At 36.1% G+C, this 13,065-nt stretch overlaps 1 pseudogene across 1 annotated transcript in view; it reads left to right on the forward strand.

The window, feature by feature from the left end:
• Nucleotides 1-7,613: 7,613 nt before the first annotated feature.
• LOC136127931 (anaphase-promoting complex subunit 10 pseudogene) overlaps nt 7,614-13,065 on the forward strand; it is a 42,298-nt pseudogene continuing 36,846 nt past the window's right edge. The window contains exons 1-2 of the transcript XR_010656199.1: nt 7,614-7,695; nt 10,476-10,514. The product of XR_010656199.1 is annotated as an anaphase-promoting complex subunit 10 pseudogene (transcript). The remainder of the gene's footprint in view (nt 7,696-10,475; nt 10,515-13,065) is intronic.

Genomic DNA, 13,065 nt, shown 5'->3' on the forward strand with positions numbered 1-13,065 from the left:
TAGGGCTGGGACTTGGGTAAATCAAATGCATGCCCTTGAGAATGAGTGCCACCTTAAACTTTGTCCTTAGCACCTCACTTGACTTATTCAAAGGGCTTAATTGGTCTGTCTCTTTCCAAACCTCACACACTGCTCTATATTAAAATAAATGGTCCATCTGACTTAAAACTCATGCTTTTTCTATAAAAACTTATGGTAACCCCCAAATACAAAGCTAACATATGTGGCATTGTTGAGTTGTTCTAGTGGAAGCCAAAGTGGGCGCTGGAGTCCAACAACACCAGCTTAAGTCACTTGTCATATTCTCTACCCACTTACCCGTCCTGTCTCCTCATTCCCCACCCTATGCAGGTCAATGGCCAAAGAACTTGAAGAAGCATGTTTGAAAAACTCTGCATACTTTCATTAATTTATTCAACAAAAGTTGAGCATCTAGAATGTCCCAGGAAATGCACTATGTGGTAATGATAGAATGCTGACTACAGGAGAAACAGCTCCTGTCTCAAGGTGCTTACAGTCAAGCTACAAATAAAGATCATGTAAGTTCATGGTGAAGAAATGGAGCCAGAGAGGAATCCTACAGCCCCAGTAAGAGAAAATCTGAATACTAAGTTAGTGTGGTTTGTTTAATGTCACTGGATTTCTTTTTTTTTTTTCAAGTAAGGGAGTGACAGGCTCAAACTGCCACTTAGGTAGGAGTATAATCTAGCACAACCACTTAAAGTAGGAGTATATATATAGGATGGGTTATGGCGGAGGAGGTTGAAATTAATAACTTAAAATTAGGATTCTATCATAACAATCCAAGTGTGATATGTCTAAATTCAGGTAGTAATAACAAGGATGAATCTAAAGCATATTTGAGAAGGTGATTTTTTTAAATGACAGTCTAATTGGTAGTGACTGATTGAATGTTGAGTTCAAAGGAAGAAGTGGATCCTACATCAAAGACAGAATTGTAAAAACAGTAAAGTCAAAAGGATGAAAAGAGTTGGCTTTTAATTATATTTTGTTTTATATATAAGAAAGTCCTAAATATTTGCCCCCCCCCCCTTTTTTTTTTTTACAGAGACAACTACTTCAGCTGATGTGAGATGTAAACTTCAATTCTGGAGACTCTCAGGCATTCATCAATGCCAGCAAGTCATCAGTTGTCAGAGCAGATAATTTATTCAGCCAATACCAAATTATCTAGTACTTACTATGTTCCAGGCACTTTGCTCTGCTTTGATTTTCTTGTCCTTGAGGAGCACACAGTCCACTGGGGAAGAGAAGCAGTTAGCAAAGCATTCTAATATAATGTGGAAAGGCTATAATAGAGAGAATAAAGTGTCATAGCTACATTAAGGAAGAGAATATTAACCCTGCCTGAGGGAGCCTAGAAGGACTTCAGTGAGGAAATAACATACACACTAGTCCTTGAAGGATGAACAGTAGTCTAGCAGGCAGAGAATTTCATAAAAACAAACAAAAAAGGCTTTCTATACATTGAGAGAGCAACACCAAAATTATGGAAGCATGAAAGAAAATAGCATGTTTGGGGACTAATAAGGGGTTTTGTGCAGCTCCAAGTATAATACATATGGTATAGAATCTTAGAGAAAAGCTTAGAATGTTTAGTTGGGGCCAGATCATAGAGGGCTTTGCATGCTGTGCTAAGGAGGGAATTTTTAAAATTCCTTCAAGAAGTAGGGAGTTAAATAAAGATGTTAGGGGTAAGAGTGTGATGATTAGAGTTTATATTAAAAAGTATACCTGGCATATAATGGAGAAAGGATCAAATGTAAAAATAACTAGAAGTAGAGAGATGAATAAAGTGCTATTGTATAGCTAAATCAAGAGAGAATGAGATTACTACTAATTCATCTGAATGAATGTCCAATCTCAATTCATGTGAGTCAGGAGTCATAGTAGGTTAACCTTTCAGAGGAAGAGCATATAGAGTAAGGAAAGAAGAAGTCTGAACATTAATTACTGGTAATTTCAACTGAGGGAGAAGAGGATTAAAGAAGCACTTGAAGGGGCTTTTGGGGGAAAAAAAGGAGAAAATAATGTCACAGTGACCAAGGGAAAAAATCATCTTTAAGAAGGAGAAAGCAGTAAATAACATTAAAGACCAAGGAAGATCAAGTCAAATGAAAACTAAAAATAGTCATTGGAGTTTGGGGGTTTTTTGTAATCATTTTCCAGAGTGATTTTTTGGGAAGAAGTCAAAAGGAAGCCAGATTTCAAAGGGTATAATAATCAATGGAGAGTAAAAAGTAGAAGCTTAAAGCAGAGACCATCCTTTTAAGAGGTTTTGAAGACCTGGGGAGCACAATGGCAGTGACTGACCAGGGGCATCTGGACCTAAGGAAAGTGAATGTTTAACATGGAAGGGACTTAGCAATGTGTGTAGGACAAAGTGAAAGTAAATGGAAGGGAGTGTTGAAAATACAAAACAAAACAATTTCTTTTTAAAACTTCTTGAGAAGAAAGATTCTTGGTGTGTGTAGGCACAGAACCAAAAGCTAAGGCAAAGAAAAAGGTTTATCTTGTATTAATATGAGCTAAAGGTTTATCTAAGACAGTAGAAAGGAGACAATGAAAGTGCCTGGCACATTGTAGGCATTCATAATTGGGACTTCAATGAATGTTAGCAAATCAGGGAGTAATGGTAAATTGAAGACTTGTTTTCTATTTTTCTCCTATGATGGTCATAGTTTCAAGATAATATGCTGAGAAAAGCAACAAAGGCATGGTAACAAATTTAAGGAAAGTGCTAAATGTTTGAGGTATTTGTTACAGAAAATGAGAAATCTAGGTATCTTTAAAGATATGAAGAGTTTCCTGAAGATGCAGATGACGTTATCAGTTTTGTATTATATTGGGGCTTATCTATAGTGGCCCTGTGATTTTCTCTAATGTTAGCAGGAGCTCAGCTACATACTGCCATAGATAAGAGTACTTTTGGAAAATTAAGATGACAGTTAAAGTGATTGGCAATAGGGCAATGGAGAGAGAAGAAAATTAAATCAGAAGTATTTAACTCAAACTAGAAGCATAAAAGGAGTTGAGGCCTGGGCATCACAACAAGGATAAACAAAAGACATTGTTGGCATAATGCAATGAGTAGGGAGTAACATTATGATAAAAGCCTGTGAACAAAATAAGGTTGGGGTTTAAGAATTTTGTGATAGAAGAATTCTAGCAGAATAAAACTGCCCACAGACTTTTATTTGTTCATGTATGTGACGTTTGTTGGAACTCTACTTCTATTACTGTTAACATCTTTTTCCCCAGCAGTCCTATAAACTTCATCACATCATGTGAATGGCAAAGGAGAGTATGGGATTCTCCAGACTTTTGATATAGTCCAGATTCTTTCCAGGCAGACATGATTCCCAGAAGAATCCAGAGTATTTCTTTCCAGGACTGGAATGGGTGTTACCTATAACTTGTAAGGGAAAGGATTCTGTACCAGAATTGTAATTCCGTATGTTCTTCCGAATGAGTTTTGCTCTCACTTGTGTACTTCCATCTACTTTTCATCCTATCTGAAACTTCTTTTCATCCTATCTGAAATCCCACATGTCTACACCCATGCCTTTCCTTGCCTTCCACTTTTTATCTTAGGACAAATCTACTTCTCTACACCAAATAAGGTAAGAGGGAAAAAAGCACAGAAAACAAAAATAATAAACCCAAAACTTATGTTACAAGAGAAATGCAATTGAGAATAGGGCTGTATGCAAGTACTACTTAAAGGGTCTGGAAGTCAGTTAATTCACTTCTAGTGCTAGCTTCGCCAGTATATGTTGTCTGGCCTTTGATGGATTACCAAACCTGTTGGGACCTCAGTTTCTTTATTCTTAAAAACAGTGGTTTTGCTAGCTTATCTTTAAGCTGCCTCTCCATTCAGAAATTCTATAGTAGGTGATCCATTTGCTTTTAAAAAGTCAACCACAGTAGAATTTTTCATGAGTTTCCTAATGTTAGTGAAGACCTCATAAAACGTATCAGATTCCTTTTAACAAATATAATAGATGGCACTTAAAAGCTATGTTCCTTGAAGTATTTCAGTTTTTTTCATTTTATATTTTGAAGTCATATTATTAACAGTATAAAAATTTTGAATTGTTATATGTTCCTGTGAAATTGAATCTTTTATCGTTAATTATTGCTTCTCTTTATTGCTTGCAACGTCCTTTACCCTAAAGTCTACTTTGTGGGATAACAATATAGGACACCTTCTTTTGCTTAGTATTAGTTAGTATTAATAACTACTGGTTATTTATTCTTTTGGTTATTATTAATACAGTTGGTATTTTTTGATTTATTCTGATGGTTTTGTCTTTTAATTTCAGAATCTAGTCCATTTATATTTATTATAATAATATAATATATATATATAACATATAATATATAACATTATATATGTTATATAATAATATAATAAATATAATAATTAAGAAATTTGAAATTGTTTCCACCCTAATTATTTGGGGCTTTCTAATGCTCCCTTTTTCTACATCATTTTTCTCCTTTCCTGCTTTTTTTAAAATTTGACATAGAATATTTTTTATCATTATTTGCTTGCTTGTTTGTCCCCTCCCTAGTCCCCATATATTTCCATTCCATTAGTATGGAAACTACATACTTTACCTCTATTCTATTTGTGATTATCCCAAAAATGTTAGCATGTATATTTAGCTTTACATGTCCAAAGTTAAGGTATAATCTGTTCCCTCTTTCTAAGTATTATAGGCCCTTAGAGTGTTTTATCTCCAAACTTATATTTTTACCCAATATTTTAATTCTAACATTTAATTTTTACAAATTAGATATTGTTAGTATTGTTCTATACCATCGTTTTATTTAGCCTTATACTTGCTATTTTCTCTGATTACCATTCCTCTGTCACTCTGTCTTTCCTTCTTAATGATTTTTAACTTCTTCATGAAGTTCATCCTCTAGTTCTTTAAGATCTGTTGATAGTAAGTTCTCTCAATTTTCCCTAACTAAAAACAGTCTTTACTTAACGCTTTTTCTTGAAAAATAATTTTACAGGCTATACAAGTCTGTGTTCAAAATTAGATTTTCTCAGAATTTTAAAGATATTATTCCACAGCCTTCTGGCTTCCATTGAGCATCTACTTCAATGTCAGATATCAGTCTAATCGTTGCTCCTTGGTAATTTGACTTTGTTTTCCATCAATATTCATTTTAATTATAGTAAATCATGATTGGGATGGCTTTTGATTTATATTTCTTATGATTAGTTGGGTTTCAAATACTGTAATTTCATAGCCATTAATTACCTCATTCAATATGGCCTTTCTCCCATTCATTCTATTCTCTATGGAACTCAAATTACATACATCTTAGAACTTCTGTTTCTACAATTCATATCTTTTAGAATGTCTTTTTTATTTTCTATTTCATTGTTTCTTTGTGTTGATTTCTGGACAATTTCTCTAGCTCTATCTTCCAGTTTACTAATTCTCTCTTCACTTGTGACTAATCTGCTGTTTAGCTGTCCCAATCAGTTTCTAATTTCCGTTTTTATATTTGTATTTCTATGGCTTTCTTTTATAATACTACCTTGATAACTCTGATAATGTCCTGCTCTTTAGTCACACTTGTTATTCTCTCTTTTATTTATTTAAACATTTACTAATTTTATATTTATATATGATAATTCCAATATCTGTAGGTTTTGCTGGTCTGATATTACTACTATTGGTTCTACTAAATCTAACTCACGGTAGCTTGTTTCTGTATGTGCTTTATGATTTTTCCCCCTAGTCTTAGTTCATATTCCTTGCAATTTTATGTGTGAGAAAATTAGATGTGTCTGGGTTTTTTGCTCATTCTAGATGCCTAGGGGTACAATTAACATAAAACCACTTTTAATTAAATGTTGAGCTTATACTTTTTTTGATGATCCAAAGATAAATTAAAAATCCAAGCCCATCCAAGCCCATGTACCAATCAACTGATAGATATACAGAGTGTTATTTTAAATTTTAAGATCAACCACTGGTTCTCTCTCAGAGTTATAGACTTTCATAGAGATTTAAAGTCTGCCTTCCTATCTCACAGAGATTCTAGTCTTTGCTTTCAGTCCTCCTCACATGAGTCATTCAAATCAAAGCTGTAGGCTGCTGGAGATTGGGAAATATTCCACAGCAGTCACAGGCTTTAGTACTGGTTTACCTCCCTGGATTTGTCATTTCTCATTATCTTTAGCCTCTAAAAATTTTCTTTTCTCTCTTAAATGCCCAGCGATGGCTCTGATAATGATGGCTCATATCATTATCCTTTTACATGTAAAACTCTATTCTAGTTTTACTTTTTATAAAGAAATAAGACTTTACAGATATGACAGTTTCTTCCACCATTCAATGAGAGGTCAGCAAACTATGGTCTGTGGGTCAAATATAGCCTACTGCCTACATTTGTAAATAAAATTTTATAGGAACACAGTCATGGTCATTCATTTATGAATTTCTATGGCTAATTTTGTGCTATAACATCAGAGTTGAGTAGTTGCCACAGAGCCAAAAACATTTACTGTCTAGCTTTACAGAGGTTTTCGGACCCCTGATCTAAATCATCAGCAACTTATTTATCTTACAACAAACATCTTGGACTTAATAAAACAGCAAAGTATTATTCAATCTGGGCATTCATTTACTTAATGTATGCATGTGTTCAATATAGGTTTATAATATCACTACAGCAGATTGGAACTTCTTTGATGGTATGAGTTATATATCTAAAAGGTTTCAGTAGCAGATCCATCATAGAAATACACTTAATAGATGCTTTTGATTACGATGATGATGATGGTGATGATGATGACATCTTGAATTCTCATAGTTTTCTAAGCCATGACAGACATAGGAACAGATATCGTTTTGTAGAGTTAAATGTACTTGTTAAGTCATTTTGGAATGTGGTAAATCACCTTAATTGGGTACATTTTGCCTCCAGGAATCTTAACTGCTTATGTTCTCTGACACTCTTACTGATGAAACTCATTGCCATAGATTAAAGCTATGAATGTTACTCACTTTCTAACATTATAGCTTTTATTACAGGGGATTATCTTTACTATGTGTATAATATCCCATGTTCTTCCACAAAAGAAGAAATACACATTTACATAGAAAAAAATTGCAATATTCCAGGGATAGCTCTTCACTACCTATTTTTAGAGTATACATAGCCTCAGTTGTTCTGGTCCACAGAGAAAAAACAGATAATGAGATACACTTTAAAATATATATACATGTTGTTTTTGAAAAGGCTCCTGACAAAAGACAGAGATGCAGCCTGCAAAAGTAAAAGAAATGGCTGAATAAAAATATTGTCACAAGGGAAAAAGAGAAATACGTTACAAAATTTTATTCCTGGGTTAGGGAATACTGTACTTGGTGAGAGAAGCCAGAAGGAGTGAATGAATTAATGGTATTTGCTAGATAGAAGAAAGCGCCAAGTAAAATGAATATAGAATACTTGTAAAGTGTCCCCAATGGAGAGATAGAGTACTAGATATAAGGGACAGTTGGCATTGCTAAAACACATGAGTGGCATGTCCCAGAGTAAGAAAGGCAGTGCTAGGCATAATGGCATCTAGTGTAGAGAGCACGGACAGCAGCTTTTCTGCAGAGCAATGTTGTTCGTGGCTAGTAGTGATCTGCGGAAAATGTAAGTGAACAGTTTTGACAGAGCAGCATGTGAAAGGGAATAAACTAACCAGGATATCTGGCTGCAGTGCAACTGACTAAGGGAAAATTCTATGGGTACAAAATCAAGCTGTAATCTCTTTGGAAACCAGGCAGTAAGTCTGAGAAAAAAATTCTGAGATTGAAGTGAGTAGTACAGCATTTCAATTCAATAGATTTGTATGGCAATCTTCCATTTGTGTTAGGGAAAAAAAGTGTTGTAGAATGCTAATGAATTAGTTACAAAAACTTACAGTGTGCAAAACTTTGTCAATTGTTCATTTCATTTGTTTAAACTATTTTTCTCCAATTGATATGGCTGTAAATGTAAAGAGCATTTACTGAATGGGTTCCATGCACAGAGCACGTGTGAAGGACTTAGTGGACTTAGTGGGGAGAGAGAGGTGCAGTGGAGGTGATTCTGATTGTGGGGAACAAGGTTCTAGTTTAAATAGAGCTTATAAACTCAAAGCACAGACCACTGAAAATGCACCACATTGAATATATGTGTAGTGGTCCAACATAAATAGATTTCTCAATGTTAACAGAAACATGTCAGAGGATTGCTTTGCAAATGTTAAATGCCACATCAAGGTCAATATTGCCAAGAAAATCCATGAATGCTGTTTTAAAGTGTCATTATAAAGCAAAGAAAGTAAAGTAGCTCTGGGTGTTATTAATAATAGCCCTAGGATTTGGATTCCATGGACAAGAAACATGAGATTTTTCCCAAAGGATAATTATTTTAGGAATCTCATTTTTGTCTGAAATTCACCTGTGTTTATTGACCATCAAACCTTGATACAAGGCTTATCTTTTAAAATGGCTGTTCCTAGGCGGTACTGAATGTTTGAAATACAATATCTTTGCTGGATCTGTTTGTGATTTAACATTCTTACAATATATCTTATTACAGAGGCTATTATTTTCATAAATCCTGTAAAACAATGAATAAATATTTGCAAGGAGGGTTTAATAGATGACATCAAAATGACTCAACACAGAGTATTTATAAAAAGTATGGCAAGATGCATATGGAAGAGGCTCTCAGAAGTGCTGACAATACTACTGAAGCAGATTACCTTAAAAGAAAACACATATGGTTCCATTTTGTGCCTTCTTGCTCAACTAAATGTTTAGAGGCACAAGCTTGCAACCTGCTGAGTGAATCCTATTTTATCCATATGTGGATTATAGAACTAAAGAGGAGACAGTTAAGATTATTATTCAGTTACTTTTTCACATTTCAAGATGAAAAAGATGAGCAAATGTATGGGGTTTCTCCTTTCCTTTTACAGGTTCAGACCCCAGAATTAATTTCTTTTCCTACAATGAACTACCTACTGATACTCCTGCTTCCCAAACTTGGTGACTTTCAGGCCTCTAAAATTCAACATCATTTTGTTTTACTATAGGACATCTCTAAATTGGGAAGAATATTTTGTGTAAAGACAAAAGCAAGGATAGCCAATTATCACTTCACTCTCCATCCACAATTTCCCCCATCAGTATACCCTAATTTTGTCCATTCTAAAACAAATAACTCAACCCCACTCCTCACCCCAGTTACTGTCCTTTCTTCTCTCCTTCACAGTCAAAAATTTTGAGTGTATTATCTACCCTCACTCTATTGACTTCCCTACCCAAACTTCCCTTAAAACACTCCAATCTGACTTCCCTCCAAAACTGTTTTGAAAACTAACTTTGGCTTAGTCATCAATGACTTTTATGTTAAGTTTCTGTCCTCTCAATTTCTTGATCTCTCAATTTGACTCAATACTATTGATTATTCCCTTCTTCTTGATAGCTTCCATGACGTCATAATTTCTCTCTGTTTTACTTAAAACAAAGTAAGGCGTCTCCTTTGGCTCACCATTCAGAATTTAAACGTTCAGATTTCTCAGAGATCTGTCCTAGACTCTGTTATCTGCTCACCCATGCTTTTCAAAGGTAAACTGATACACTACTCTGACTGCAGTTTTCATCTGTAGTGACACATCTCTAGCCTAGGCTTCTTCCCTGAGCTACAGGTCAGTATAGCCTCTACCTACTGGCATCTCTACCTCCATGTCTCAAAAGAAACTCTAGGTGGAACAGGTCTAAAGTAACCCACACATCATGGCCCACCTCCTCCATCCCAGTGTATGGCATCTTCCTCCTTTCAGTTGTGCAAACCAGAAACATGGAAGTAAGCCTTGACTCCTCCTGTCTCCACATCCATAACCGAAAAATCTTCAAGATTTGTCAACTTCATCTTCTGTATCTCTAGAATCCGACCATTTCTCTCCAGGTTCACTACTGCTGCTCAATCCAGGTGTTTCACCCATTATAGCTCAAAAACATCTCTTGAATTCCACCTTCCCTTCTCAACACTCATCTTTTGTCATTAACTTGAACTTCTGGGATAACAAGATTCATTGCCACCAATTTTTCTCCAGGTCAGACAACCTTCTACAATGCTGTCAGAGTTATTTTCTTCAATTAAAAGATAAGAAAACTATTGCCCAGTTAAGATATTTGTTTGATCCCTGTTACCAAGAGGAAAAATTCAAATTCTATAACTTAGCTGTGACTTGCATAATTTATTCCCAACCTCTGTCCAGTCTCATTTCAGAATATTACCCAACTTCATCAACTCTAATTGCAAGCCAGAGTGAAGTTCTCTGTCACTTTTCTTGGGGCCTGCCTACTCCTTGTATGATTCTTCTGGCTTTTATACTTGATGATTTCTCAGTCTTGTACGCTCACTTTTTATTCTTCCAGATACAAGTCGAATATTACCTGAAGCTGCCTTTGCCTCCGGTAGAGTTCTTTGTTCGCCTTTTGTGCCTCTCTAACTTTTGATCCATCTATCTGCTTTAGTATGAACTGAACTATATTTTCAATTCTCTATTTACATGTATATCCTCCCAAAAGACTATGAGCTTCATGATGGCAAGGATTGTCTCAGTCACCTTTAGGTGCTTATCACACATAATAGGTACTCAACAAAGTTTTAAACTGAAGTATTACAATATTTATAAAATCATGACATAAATAAAAGTATAAGAGCACAAATTTAAATAGGAATATTGTGATACATATATTTGAGGCCTCACTAAATTAAAAGCAAGGCCACAAGGTAGGAAATTATAAACAAATTTGATGTCAAAACCAACACCACGGGGCTTCCCTGGTGGCGCGGTGGTTGAGGGTCCGCCTGCCGATGCAGGGGACACGGGTTCGTGCCCCGGTCTGGGAGGGTCCTGCATGCCGCGGAGCGGCTGGGCCCGTGAGCCATGGCCGCTGGGCCTGCGCGTCCGGAGCCTGTCCTCCGCAGCGGGAGAGGCCACAGCAGTGAGAGGCCCGCGTAACGCATAAAAAAAAAAAAAAAAAAACCAACACCACGGAGGAAAAACAGGTTTTGGGAGGCTGACCAGCTTTAGACACTGAGTTAGCACAAAGAATGACTTAAGCCTAGCATATTACGAGTTACTCAGAGGTTTTTTTTAAAAAAAAAGACATAAAGAGGAAAGCTAGTATATGTACATATTTGTTAAGGCATATTCTAGTGGGAAATTTTGAGGGGTGGCCACTTTTGGAAGTTCAGAACTGTTCCCTTCTAAGCCCTTACCCCTTCACCTGGTTTCAAGTGTCTAGTCAGGTGCTTCAACTGCTTCACATCTCTAAGGTCCAGATCACAGAATCTGTAGTGTCCTTTCATTTTTTAATACCCTATGGGTCTCCAATACTTCCTCCAGAGCTCCAGTGCTTCCTTCAGGCATATTACTGCTTGTATATCTATTAATGCTCTATGTTTTTTCTCATTTCTTAACATTTTTGCACACGCTTTTCCTCTGCCTAAAACTCTTCCTCTCTCTTATGTCTGAAGTGTCAATTTAGCTTCCTAGAAACTTTCCATGATTTTAAAAATTGATGCCCCTTTATGTATGACCAGAGCCCTGATATGTCTTCACATCATAGTATGTATTACATTACTGGGTAATTACCTATTTACCTATCATTTCCTAGACTACAAGTGGAAGGATAAGTACTATATATCTTAATTGTAGTTGTCTGCCCAATGCCCAGAACTGTCCCTGGCACCTAGGAGCTCAATAAATGTGTGTTGAATGATTACTTAGGGTCCCTCAGAGAACATTTCTGTCCATAACACCATGTTATATTAGGGACCTGTCACTTCCTGCTTCTTGTGCTAAAGCAGAAAGAGGCCAGACACAATCTCGTTTGTTCACTCCGTTTGATTATTAGGGCTGTTCTCTTGCAAAATCAGACATCTCAGTCATGGCATGTTACATACTTGGATCATGCTGAAGTTACTGATCCTGCGCTTGCCTTTGACATCACAATTCCCAGATTTTTGACCTGTCAAAATCATAGATATCACAGGTTTCCTGGCCTCTGCTTTGATTTTATGGTTGCTGGCTTGTCAGCTTGCTGCCAAGAACTGAGAGTCCACATTGTTTAGTTGCCTCTTTGACCTGGGGTCATCTGGACCCTTGCCTAATCCCTCATTTACAGCAATCTCAGAAACTTGTATTCCCAGTTTCATGATCTCAGACTCAAGCCGCAGTCCCTTGCCTGACTAAACCCCGCCTAAGTCCTCTTGCAAAAATGACTCGAAAAACTGGTACCTATATATAATTATGAAAATCTGAAGAATATTGAGAGCTGAAGAATGGCTTAAAATAAACATCTAATGTAAAAAAGTGTTAATAAGATGTTTACCAGTCCTTCATTAACATGCAAAATGGAACTAGAGCAAATTAATATTTTGTTTCTATACATATGAACTTATGAGAGATAAAAATAACATTTATGTCAGAATTATGTGGGTGTTACAAAGGAAAATGTTACTATTTAACAATGAATGTTTTATTATTGTTATTAGTAGTAGTAGATTATATTGTTTTATTTGGTTTGTTATGAGGCTGTGGCTGGGATATGTGATGCACAAATGAAAGTGTATGTCCAGTGCAAAGGATGGTAGGTATTTTGCCCTGAGATTATGCACCCAAGTTTGTGAACCCAAGCTGAACTTGCTAAAAGACCTGCAAGCTGGCAAAGCAACGGCAAAATGTATCTGAATCCAAGCATAATCATGGTGAATAAAACGGTATCATTCAGGTTCAGAACAGAAACTGAGGGAAAGGCCCCACAACCAACAACAGAGAAAATTTCTCAGGTGATGCCCACTGAGGGAATTTCTAATCCCATAGGGAAAGGAATGGGAGTTTGTGCATTGGTCTTGTGAGGAGAGCTCTAAGAGGATAAAACAGACAATATGTATAAGACTGGAGGGGAGTGCACACATTTGGTATTTCACGATAGGGGCAGTGAGAGAAAATGAATT

The sequence above is a fragment of the Phocoena phocoena genome, chromosome 9, assembly GCF_963924675.1.
Source record: "Phocoena phocoena chromosome 9, mPhoPho1.1, whole genome shotgun sequence".
In the NCBI taxonomy this organism is placed as follows: domain Eukaryota; kingdom Metazoa; phylum Chordata; class Mammalia; order Artiodactyla; family Phocoenidae; genus Phocoena; species Phocoena phocoena.